This window comes from Anas acuta, chromosome Z (genome assembly GCF_963932015.1).
Source record: "Anas acuta chromosome Z, bAnaAcu1.1, whole genome shotgun sequence".
NCBI lineage: Eukaryota > Metazoa > Chordata > Aves > Anseriformes > Anatidae > Anas > Anas acuta.
Window position 1 is genome coordinate 27,156,014 of NC_089017.1, and position 12,094 is coordinate 27,168,107.

At 35.6% G+C, this 12,094-nt stretch overlaps 1 long non-coding RNA gene across 3 annotated transcripts in view; it reads right to left on the bottom strand.

Annotated features, from left to right (window-relative positions):
• Window positions 1–426: 426 nt before the first annotated feature.
• LOC137848357 (uncharacterized) overlaps window positions 427–12,094 on the bottom strand; it is a 527,539-nt gene continuing 515,871 nt past the window's right edge. For 2 of the 3 annotated variants that reach the window (XR_011091309.1, XR_011091311.1), the window contains exons 7-8: window positions 5,705–5,809; window positions 427–541 (exon numbers count right to left, since the gene is read on the bottom strand). This is a non-coding gene — a long non-coding RNA (uncharacterized lncRNA). The remainder of the gene's footprint in view (window positions 542–5,704; window positions 5,810–12,094) is intronic. The other variant, XR_011091310.1, reaches the window with a different exon arrangement.

The following is a 12,094-nucleotide window of genomic DNA, read 5'->3' on the forward strand; positions in this document are numbered from 1 at the left end:
GCTGATGAAATTCAGCTGCTTGGCTATTAGAGGGTTGCTATCTCTATATTATTATTACTATTATTATTATTTTTAGAAAATCTGTGATATCCTACCCATTCTCAGCTCCAACATTTCATCATTACCAGGACCTGCTAGTCTAGTGCAGCACCAAAAAAAACACATAGGCACATATTCTCTTTTCCTTACATTTAAAACTTCCTATGTTCCCTAGAGATCACTCTTGTGGAAGAGCTGGACTGAATACAGTTAAATCACAGACTATAAATAATACAAGATTAATCTTAAATGCTACTATTTTTTCATTCAGAGATCAGCCTCTAAAACAAATATATCCTGTCACAATCAAGCTTATGAAGATGTGATTCTGTGATACAGTTTTACAAAACCTTGAATATTATAATGAAAACAAACAACCAAACTAAAACAAAATAAAAAAGTTTCATTTAACATTTATAATCAATACTGCTGTCATAGCAAAAAATAAAAAAATAAAAAAAAATACCTTGTATGCCCCAGCTTACTTGCAGACCAACAGAACCTGCAATGTAAGAAAATAAAAAAGTCTGCAAAATTAGTTATTGAGTACATATATATATGCAAAATATATTTTTTAGACTTTATCTGTTTTCTGACAGTTTAAAAATATATTCATGTTTTGAAAAAAATAAAATAAAAAACATTCACAAAGTATATATAGTAAATAATACGTTTATGTTACATGCATATTGTCAAAGTCAGCTAGTTATCCAAGATTTTTAATTTGGCAGTCAACAGTCTCTCTCTCTCTGGGAGTTGGTGAATGTTTTATCAGTCTGACTGGTTTGTTTTTTGTTTTGTGATACCTTTGAAATGACTACTGTATGAAGTCAATGTCTTGAGTATTACCTATCTTAAATGGAAAATAATAATAATAATATTTTCCCCAAAAAACATAAATGACAAGGTTTCATATCTATAGAAATTATTATATTTTTTCATTATTTCTGTCACCTAGACCATTCTTCCATTCTTAATCACAAACCGAAAACCTCTCTGCACTGGGTTCGGGGGGAACAGCAAGAAAACAGAAATGAAAATCTCAAAAAATAAGAAAAAAACAATTTCCCTACCACAAAAACCTCACATTCTGTTTTCATCTTTCATAAAGTGTGTTTATTGTAATGTTTCCAGATTATTATTTTTTTTCTGGATCAAATGATATGCAAGTTCATTCTATGTGTAAGAAATTAAACTTTCCAAACTTTGAGCAAATATGAAGACAAGACTAGTAAATATAGCATTCAAAACTATGTTTTCATATCAGTACTTTTCAGAGGGCTACACTGTTTAATTTCCCCTTTCTAATTTAACAAAGACAAAGACAAATACCTGTATTATGAAAACAAAACAACTACCACCACCACCACCAAAAACAAAAATAAACAAACAACCCCCCCCCCACACACACACACACAAAAAACTTTCTTGAACCTGAAATTGTAGCATCAGTGATAAAATGCTTCTCTTTACTGAAGGAAATTGAATTGCCTATAGCAAGACTCATTATGAGCTCAAATCAGTGATCGCATATTTCCTATATAGGACATTAACCTATATGGTTATAACCCATAATCTAAATAATCTATACCATAACCATAATCTAAAACAACAAGGTACTATATTCCTTATTTATTTCCCATTAAGTAGCAATACAGAAAATGGCTAAAGCCTTTTCAAGAGTAAAATGTATAAAAACAGCCAAGGAACTCACACTCATAAAGTGTATGATGACTACTTATAAAAATAAAAGTGCAAGGATCTGTCTTAGTACAATAAAATTAATATATGTGATCCTGCATTTGTACTTTCACCTCCCTGCATGAGACCAAAGGAAATATCTCCTAAAAGATATTGTAGTTTGCAGAATATACTACTGATGTGCAAAGAAAATACTAGAAATTTTGCAGGTTAATGAGTTAGACTATGGAAATAGAATCATAAAATCATAGAATATCCCAACTTGGAAGGGATCCATAAGGGTTCAAGTCCAACTCCTGGAACCACACAGGTATACCCAAATATTCAGACCATGTGACTAAGTGCACAGTCCAAATGCTTTTTAAACTCCAATAGGCTTGGTGCAGTGACTACTTCCCTGGGGAGCCTGTTCCAGTGTGAGACAACCCTCTCAGGAAGAACCTCTTCCTCATGTCTAGCCTAAACCTCCCCTGCCTCAGTATGACACCATTCCCATGGGTCCTATCACTGGTGACTAAAGAGAATAGACTGGTGCCTTCCCCTCCGCTCCCCCTCATAAGGAAGCTGTAGATTGAGATAAGGTCTCCCCTCAGCCTCCTCTTTTCCAGGCTGAACAGGCCAAGTTACCTCAGCTGCTCCTCATATGTCTTCCCCTCTAGGCCCTTCACCCTCTTTGTAGCCCTTCTCTGGTCTCTCTCCAACAGCTTTATGCCCATTTTATACTGTGGTGCCCAGAACTGCACACAGTACTTGAGGTGAGGCAACACCAGCGCAGAGAGCTGGACACTCACTTCCATTGACCAGCTAGCAATGCCAAGTAAAGAATACTATTCTCTAGAATGTTCACTGGAAAATATAAATCAAAAGTGCTTCATGTTTAATAAATGACATTATATAAATAAATAAAGATGTAGTCATTGTCTCCTTTCCCGGCAATTTCAATTTCAGTTTAACAATCCCGTTAGCATAATTATTAGAACAGCCAGTTTTAAGTAAGAGGACAAAAATACAAGGAGAGAATGCAAGAAATAAATCTTATCACAGTATCAGAAGTCAAAATAAAAACAGGGTTTGCGGAGTTATGATTATGATATAATTATGATTTTTCGATAGACTATTTCAATGTCTTATTCCTCACCTATGAAAAGACACTTATCTGAGGCAGGACAAAAGAGTACCATCAATGCAAACACAAAGATCTTGAAAGATTTACTGTCCTTGCACACCTTTGTATGGTGTTGGATTGCTTTGACTAAACAGAGAATTTCTCTGTCCTTTAGAAAACAGGACAAAAAATAAAGTGTGACTATACAAGGAGAAATGAAAAACTCTATATAAAATCACAGAATCATTTAGGTTGGAAAATACTTTAAAGAACATCAAGGTTAGCCATCAACCTGACTTATCAGTGACCTTTACAGGTCTTCATAGATGATTCTTGTCTTAAATGCTACTTTGTGGAAAGATTTCAAGAATACTCATAAATTGTTAGTTGATATATGTTACTTTCATGTGCACACACATACATCACAGACAATTGTGATGTACTACTCTGAATAAGTATCTGAATGCATGTAAAATGTATGCACACAGCCAAAGCCAAAAAGATTTTCAATGACTTTGGTAACAAAGTACAGTACATATCCAACAGGGAGAGAATGAACAGTAAATCTCACAATGTATGTTTGTATTAGTTATGAAAGTGATTTTCTCATGCAGAACTGTACAGGAACATACTGGCAAAGAAAAAAGAAGGCTTCTGGAAAGAAAAGGCCTTAAGTAAGTGACATTTCATTGAACAGTCTGTAGAAAATCACAACTCCACAACATCTGTTTCAACCCTTCAAATAAAATTAATTTAAGTACATAAATAACTTACAATGCACATATCAACATAATCAATAAGCAACAGAATCCTAATCACAACTGCCATTAAGATTTGTAGTGAAAGATAAGAATAAAGAGATAATTGCAATCAGAAACATGCTGAGTAGAAATAAATTAAAGTGGATTTTCAATAGTGATAAAGAACAAAGATGTCATGCAAACAACATTCAACAAAATTTGACTGTATGATATGCATCAAGGACAGGTAACTTAGGAGGAATACAGAGAAATTGTACAGTCAGGGATCAGGTTAGTCTGTGCTTGCACCTGTACTGGGTATTGCTGGAATATTAACTTTCCCGGCAGCAGCCCATACAGTGCCGTACTCTGTCCTTGTAGCTGGAACAGCAGTGTTATCACACCAGTGTTGTGTCTACTGCTGAGAATCAATAGCACAGCATTGGGCCTTTCTCTAACCCTCCTAAATGGTGGGCAAAAAGAGAGGAGAGAAACATCACTAGGGCAGCTGACCTAAACCAATCAAAGGGATATTCCATACCATGTGATGTCACACTCAGCAATAAAAGGTGGAAACAGGAAGAAGAAGAGGGGAGGGGTGGGCTCTCATTGGGAAAATGTCGGTCCTCCTCTTGAACACTGGCTGCGTGCGTTGAGGCCTTGCTTCAAGGACGTGGTAAATCATCGTTCATTTGTGGGAAGTAGAGAGTAATTTCTTTCCTCTGCACTTCCATATAGCCTTCATTTATTTTGTTTGTTTTCCTCCCTTCTTTTTATTTTTCCCTTTCCCCCTCCCTTTTCCCCTTTCCCTTTTCATTTCCCCTTAGTTAAATTGTTTAGTTCATGGTAGTCTTTATTTAATTGTTATTATTATTTCCCTTTAATTAAATTATCCTTATCTCAACCCGTGAGTTGTTCTTTGCTTTACTACTCCCCCTCCTCATCTAAAGGAGGGGGAGTGAGAGAGCTGCCCAGCACAGTAAAACCACCACAGCACCCCAAAAGGCCAATTGCATCCTAGGCTGTATCAAAAGAGGAGTGGCCATCAGAGTGACAGAGGTGATTTTTCCCCTTTGCTCTGCCCTTGTGAGGCCTTTGTTAAATAAATATATTTTTTTTTTATCTGTTAAATAAATAAATAAATAAGGATAAAACAAAAAAAAAGTAAAAATAAAAAGTAAAAATTAAATCAAACTAACAAATAAGACTAAATGAGAAATATCAGAAAATACTGCAGAACAATAGTGCCCGATCATGCACTTGGGGCACAACAACCTCATATGCAACACTACAGGCAGAGTGGCTGGAAAGTTGTTCAAAGGAAAAAGATCTGGAGTGTTAGTTGATGCTCACCTGAACATGAGCCAGCAATGTGCCCAGGTGGCCAAGAAGGCCAGCGGCATCCTGGCTTGTATCAGGAATAGTGTAGATAGCAGGACTAGGGAGGTAATCAACCTCCTGTACTCAGCTCTGGTGAGTCTGCACCTCAAGTAATGTGGTGCTCAAGTAATGAGCTTTGGGCCTCTCACTACGAGAAGGACATCGAGGCCTTGGACTGTGTTCAGAGATGGGCTACAAAGCTGGCGAAGGGTCTGAAACACAAGTCTTATGAGGAGTGGTTGAGGGAACTAGTTTTGTTTTGTCTACAGAAGAGGAGGCTCTGGGGAGACCTTATTGCTCTCTATAACTTGAAGTTGTGGGAAGCTGGGTGTAAGCCTCTTCTTGCAGATAACTAGTGATAGGACTAGAAGGAATGACCTCAAGTTGCTCCAGGGGAGGTTCAGGTTGGAAATTAGGAGACATTTCTTTTCAGAAAGAGTTGTCAGTCATTGGAACGGGTTGCCCAGGGAGGTGGTTGTGTCATTGTCCCTGAAGGTGTTTAAAGAAAGGTTGAACCTGGTGCTTAGGTACTGGTGGTAGGGGAATGGTTGGACCAGATGACCTGGGAAGTCTTTTCCAAACTTAATGATTCTATGATGCTATGATTCTATGATTCTACATTTATTTTTACAAAATCACATAAACATCCTAAAATTGGCAGTACCAATACAGCACAAAAATATTTGCGTTTTCAAAGTAATCAAGGCAACCTTATTGATTTACACAATAGCATTTTTACCTTCAGAATCCTTGGATACTCCCGAAAGTTCAGGCTAATTTTCATTTAAGCAGTACATTGGACTGGGTGGGGAATATGCATAAATCTCTCTCTCAATTTCACCTGCTATAAAAAGAAAACAATGCACCCTCATGCTGAATTCTTTCAAAAATATTTAAAGTGTATTTCATTGTTAAATGGGTGGATATCTGATTAGGAACAATATAAGTATTTTATTCAGGAAAATTATGAACGGATAAACCTAAAAGTTCATCACGTCAGCAATGTAATTTTAACATAGAGAAGACTTTAAACTTTATTAATCAAAAAGATATTTGCAATAATTTTAGTAACTAATTAAATAGCCACTTTTGAAACTTTTACTGCTAGATGACTCCCAAGATGTTGACTAGTGTTGTTTTATAAAGAAGATAGACTTGTTTTTGTTGGCAAGTTTGGAGAACAATAAAATAAACTGATATCCAATGTGTTTTTTTGTTTGTTTGTTTGTTTTTTAATATTACTTTAACAAAAAGTATTATTGATCTAAATTTTACTGTATACACAACTACATTATATATATATACACACACACACACACACACACATATATATATGTTCACTATTCTGTTGCTGAAATAAGTATAAATGGCCTGTGTAATTACACTGAGTGATTTGGTTGCTAAGTATTTAGAGGCCTTCAACTCAGGGAATAAGAAAAAATACTTTCATTTAAAAACAAAAAAGGAAACAAAAAAATATTTGTTTAAGTTCTGTAGACCAAAGTATTGTTTACTAATGAAATCTATATTACAAACAAAACAAACAAACATATATTTTTTTATATTTATTTGTGCTTGATTTTGAATAACATATTGACAGTAATATCAAGTATTTTATGATAGGAATGCTATAATCCTCTAACAAAGCTGCTTACATACACAAGGAGTGTTACAGGTTTACTGTACAAGATACAGTTTCTAATACATTTGCTTTTAGGTAATCTATTTCACAAGTCAGTACTGGTTTCTGTCTAAAGCACTGATAATCTTCTGCTTTGTTTTCAGCAGTAAAAGTAGGTTTACTGGTGTTTTTTCTTTCTTAGTGATCTTAATCATTGAAAAATAAAATTGTTATATAGGTGTTGAGTACTGTAGAAGTACATGAGAAATTTAATGGCAAATTTAAAGAAACGCATTTCTTAAAAAAAAATGGAGAAAATAAGACAAAATCCAGTCACATCAAAGCAGAAATCCAAATAAAAAGAGAATAATGAATGCTTGCCCAATACCCATATTCACTTACATACACAGCAACTTCCTGTAAAAGGAGAACCTCTACAATTACTCATCTAGGAAACAATTTTGCTAAATTTAAAAATGATATCATAGTGTTCAATGAATTTGATTGTTCAGGGCACTATAAGTTTTTGAACTGTTTATTGAATAGAGTCAAGTGCAAATTTTCATATTTACTTACCTAAAAATTAAAATAATTGGATTCTGAAGACAATATATTTCAAAGCATAGTGAATTTTAGAACAAAAACTGGAGCTTAGAAAAGTATAAAGGACAATATACTGTGTACTATGATGTACAAGTGAAGTTTTAACAGATGATTATCACTTTAGGACTCTTTTTTTTTGTAGCAATTCTACTAAGTATTTTGTAGAATTGCTATACACCCCTTAAAAACATGCTTTTTTAAGGTTGTTGACACAGTCTAGGACATTTGAGATGATAAATTACTGTAGATTCGATTGTATTCTTCTTACATTGTTGCTTTTAAAAATGGAAATTTAATGATCACTTCTCTGTATTGTGAAATCTTACAGCATGAAATTACAATTCATTTCTTGCAGAGAGAATTGACTGTGCATCCATATTAAATACAACAGTATAATTTGACAGATCTTAGTTGCTTATTCAGTCTGTGATAATGTAAATTATAAATCATTATGCCTTAGGATCCTGTAGCAAACAATATTGTGTATATGTCCATAAAATGAGACAGCTACTCTAGGACCTATTTATGTCATGAATATTCTTTTAAAGAGAATAAGTTTTGAAGCAAACAACTTAACGTTCTGTGCATGCCAAACGCATTCCATTAATTTGTGTATGGTCGTGACAGACGATTATTGTTTTTAAATATACATAGCCCTTTGGACTTCTAGGGAAACTGGTTTGATACTATTATTCCTTGGTGCTCCAATTGTTTGCTTGCTTAACAGCACTGTGAAAGGGCTGGAACACCTCTCCTATGAAGACAGGCTGAGGGAATTGGGGTTTTTCAGCCTGGAGAAGAAAAGACTCTGAGGAGAACTTATTACAGCCTTCCAGTACCTAAAGTGGCCTACAGGAAAGGTGGGGGTAGACTCTTTTATCAGGGAGTGTAATGATAGGACAAGGTTGGTTTTAAGTAGGACAGGAAATGGCTTTAAACTTTAGATTAAATACTGTGAAGAAATTATTTACTCAGAGGGTGGTGAGGCAATGCAACAGGTTGCCCAGAGAAACTGTGAATACCGCATCCCTGCAAGTGTTTAAGACTAGGTTGGATGGGGCTTTGAGCAAGTCAGTCTAGGGGAAGGTGTCCCTGCCCATGACAGGGGAATCCTGGTGATCTTTATCATCTCTTCCAACTCAAACCATTCTATGATTTCATTACTATGAGCAGGGAATGTAAAACCCCAGAAATTTATTCCTAGTTGCAAGGCAACATCTTTTTTACTGTGTACAGGATTCAGCAGGTAACTGCAGGACTAGAATGAATATTTACAATAATAAAACAGCAAATTCCATGTGAAAGAAGCCAAAAAATGGTTTGGAGAAAAATCATGCTTAGAGAAAGCTTATCGTCATTATCTCAGAGGACTTGGAAGACTGCTTTCTATTGCTAGTGACAAGTTTCCAGTATACTTCTGGACTCACTAAAGCTGTATTAACAATTAATGTTCAAAATGTATGTTAAAGGTAACATTAAATATTTTACCATAGGCTGCTCATACCAATTCTAGGTGCTCTTGTGTAAAATGATCTGAGTATGAATCCACAGTGCAGTATTGTAGTCAGAAAAGGAGACTGTTTCCAGGGCTGCATTAACAAGATTGCAGAGGGCAGAATAAGGAACATAATTATGCCACTTTGTAAACAATTCAAAGAATCAAAGAATGGATAGAGTTGGATGGCATGTCTGGAGATCTAGTCTAACTTTCTGCATAGAGGATTAGCTATAACAGGTTTTTCATGACTGTGTCCAGACAGGTTTGAATATTTCTAAGGATGGAAATTCCACAACCTCTCTTCCAGTTTTTGACAATCTTTGCACAAAAAAATAATATATATATATAAATAAATATATCTATTATATATATAAGTATATATATATAAGTATATATATAATGTATTGTATACATGATATATATTTATATATGTAATTTATATTTATATATTATATTTAATATATATTATATAAATAAAATGTATACAATTTATTTATAACGTATATACATATAATATAATATATATAGTATATTTAATAATATATATTTTATATATTACATATGATATATAATATATACTATAATATAATAATATATTATATGTATATTTATATAATATATGATGTGTATAGATATATATTTCTTATGTTCAGATGGAATTTTAAGTTTATTATTTTTTGCAGAATTGGAGTCTGGCTCCATCTTCTTCACACACTCCCATCAGGTTTTTATACATATAGATATGATCTCCCCAGTGATTTCTCTCATCCAGGCTTAATACTTCCCCTCTCTCAGCCTTTTAATAAAGAATAATTAAATGCTGTGCATTGGAAAAATCACTTCCATGGGCAGGGTCATTTTTTCAATAGGTGAAGTTACTCAAGGCCCAGTCGAACCTGACTTTGAACACTTCCAATGATCAATGATGTTGCATCCACAGCTTCTATGGGCACTGGATTAGTGTCTCATTACAATCAATGTAGAAAAAAAAAAAAAAAAAAAAAAGATTTCTTTCTATCCTGACTAAATTTACTGCTTTCTGTTTAAAATTGTTGCCCCTTTTCCTGCCACTACAGGCCCTAGTATGACCAATACTCCAGTCAATTAATGATTGATTAGAGCACAGCTGCAATATTGTACCCAGTTTTGGTCCTATAGTTCAGGTGAGACATTGAAATATCTGAGTCCAGCATCCACCAAGGTGCTTAAAGAGTTGGAGAACTTGACATCTGAAGACATATGGTTTGTTCAGACTGGAGAATAAAATGCCTTGATGTAAGTCTAACTGAAATTATCTAGTACCTAGAAAGCAGTTACAGAAGAAATGAAGGTACAAAGAGCAAGTTCAGGACCTCCTGATCCAATTTAACAACTACATGTCTATGGGGCCTGATGACATGCCTCCCAGAACCCTGAGGGAATTGGTTAATATAGTCACCAAGTTAACTCTGTCATATTTGAAAAATCATGGCAGTCAGGCAAAGACCCCAGTGACTGGAAAAAGGGAAACATCACTCAAATTTTTAAAAGGAAAGAAAGAAAGACCCAGGAAACTACAGCCTGGTGGGCCTCACCTCTGTGCCTGGCAAGGTCATGGAACAAATTCTACTGGAGGCAAGGCTAAGGCACATGCAGGACAAAGAAATGATCCGAGACAGCCAACATGGCTTCAGCAAGAGCAAATCACATCTGACCAATCTGGTGGCCTTCTGTGATGGAGTGACTGCATTAGTTAACAAGACTAACTGACGTCACCTACTTGTATTTCTGTAAGGCTTTTGAAACAATCCCATAGGACATCCTAATCTCTAAATTGGAAAGATATGGATTTGAAGGGTGAATCATCCACTGGATAAGGAATTGGCTCGATGGCTACACCTAGTGAGTAGTGGTCAGTGATTCTATGTTCAGGTGCAGGCCAGTGATGAGCAGTGTACCCCAGTCCTGTCTTGGGACTGGTGCTTTTAAATATCTTTATCAATGACAGAGACAGTGGGATTGACTACAATCTCAGCTAGTTTGCTGATGACACCAAGCTGAGTGGTGAGGTTGATACCAAAGCAGGAAGAGATGTCATTCAAAGGGACCTGGACAGGCTGGAGAATTGGGTCCATGTAAAACTAATGAGGTTCAAAAAGTGCAAGGTGCTGCACCTGGGCCGGGGCAATTCCAAACGTGAGTACAGACTGGGAGAAGAATTCATTGAGAGCAGCCTTGTGGAGAGACATTTAGGAGTTCTGGTGGATGAAAGGCTCAGCATGAGCCAGCAGTATGCACTTGCAACCCAGAAGGCCTAGGTCCTGGGCTGCATCAAAAGAGGTTTGACCAGCAGGCTGAGGGAGGTGATGGTCCCCCTCTGCTTTTCCTTAGGGAGTACTGCATTTATGTTTGGTGTCTGCAGCAAAGGAAAGATATGGACCTATTAGAGTGAGTCCAGAGGACAGCTACAAAGATGATCAGAGGGCTGGAACACCTCACTTATGAAGAAAGGGTGAGAGAGCTGGCAATGTTCAGCCTGGAAAAGAGAAGGCTCCAGGAAGCCCTCATTGTGGCCTACTGATACTGAGAAGGGTCTCATAAAAAAGAAAAGGACTCTTTACTCAGGTATATAATGATTGCACAAGGCAGAATGGTCTTAAACTAAAAAAGGATAGATTTAGATCGGACATTAGGAGGAAATTCTGCACTGTAAGGGTAGTGAGGCTCTGGAACAGGTTGTTAAGAGGTGTTCCACCCAGGCTGGATGGAACCTTGGCCAACCTGATCTAGTGGGTGGCAACCCTGCTTATGGCAGGGGGGTTGGAGTCAGATGATCTTAAATGATCTTTAAGGTCTCATCCAACCCAAGCCATTGTGTGAATCTGAGACACTTTCTTCACAAAATACAGGAAACATGTTGATGGGGAATAAAATAAAATATGATGATGATGATGATGATGATGATGATGATGATGATGATAATAATAATAATAATAATAATAATAATAATAATAATAATAATAATAATAATAATAATAATAAAACTTTATTGGAAAAGCAATTATGTATTGGAATAGGTTGCACAGAGAAGAAAAATCCCTTCACTGGAAATTTTCACAATGTGTTTTGATAGATTGTTTTCACCTAATCTAAGGATCTAATTTCAAGAGACAGTTGGTTTAAATGAACTCCAGATGTCTCTTCCAATCTATAGGTTTTTAGGATTCTATAATTTTATTAGATTTTTTCTTCTTAATATTAGTCAAATGATTTATGTGACCTTAATGAGCTGGGTTTGCCATATGAGCTCAAAGAGAACAATTTCTTTCTCTGCAGGTAGTCCAACTGATATTGAATGACTTTAAATATCAGGTCTGCTACTGACAGTGCGAAGTATTTTTATTGTTATAAAGGATTCCTCATTACAA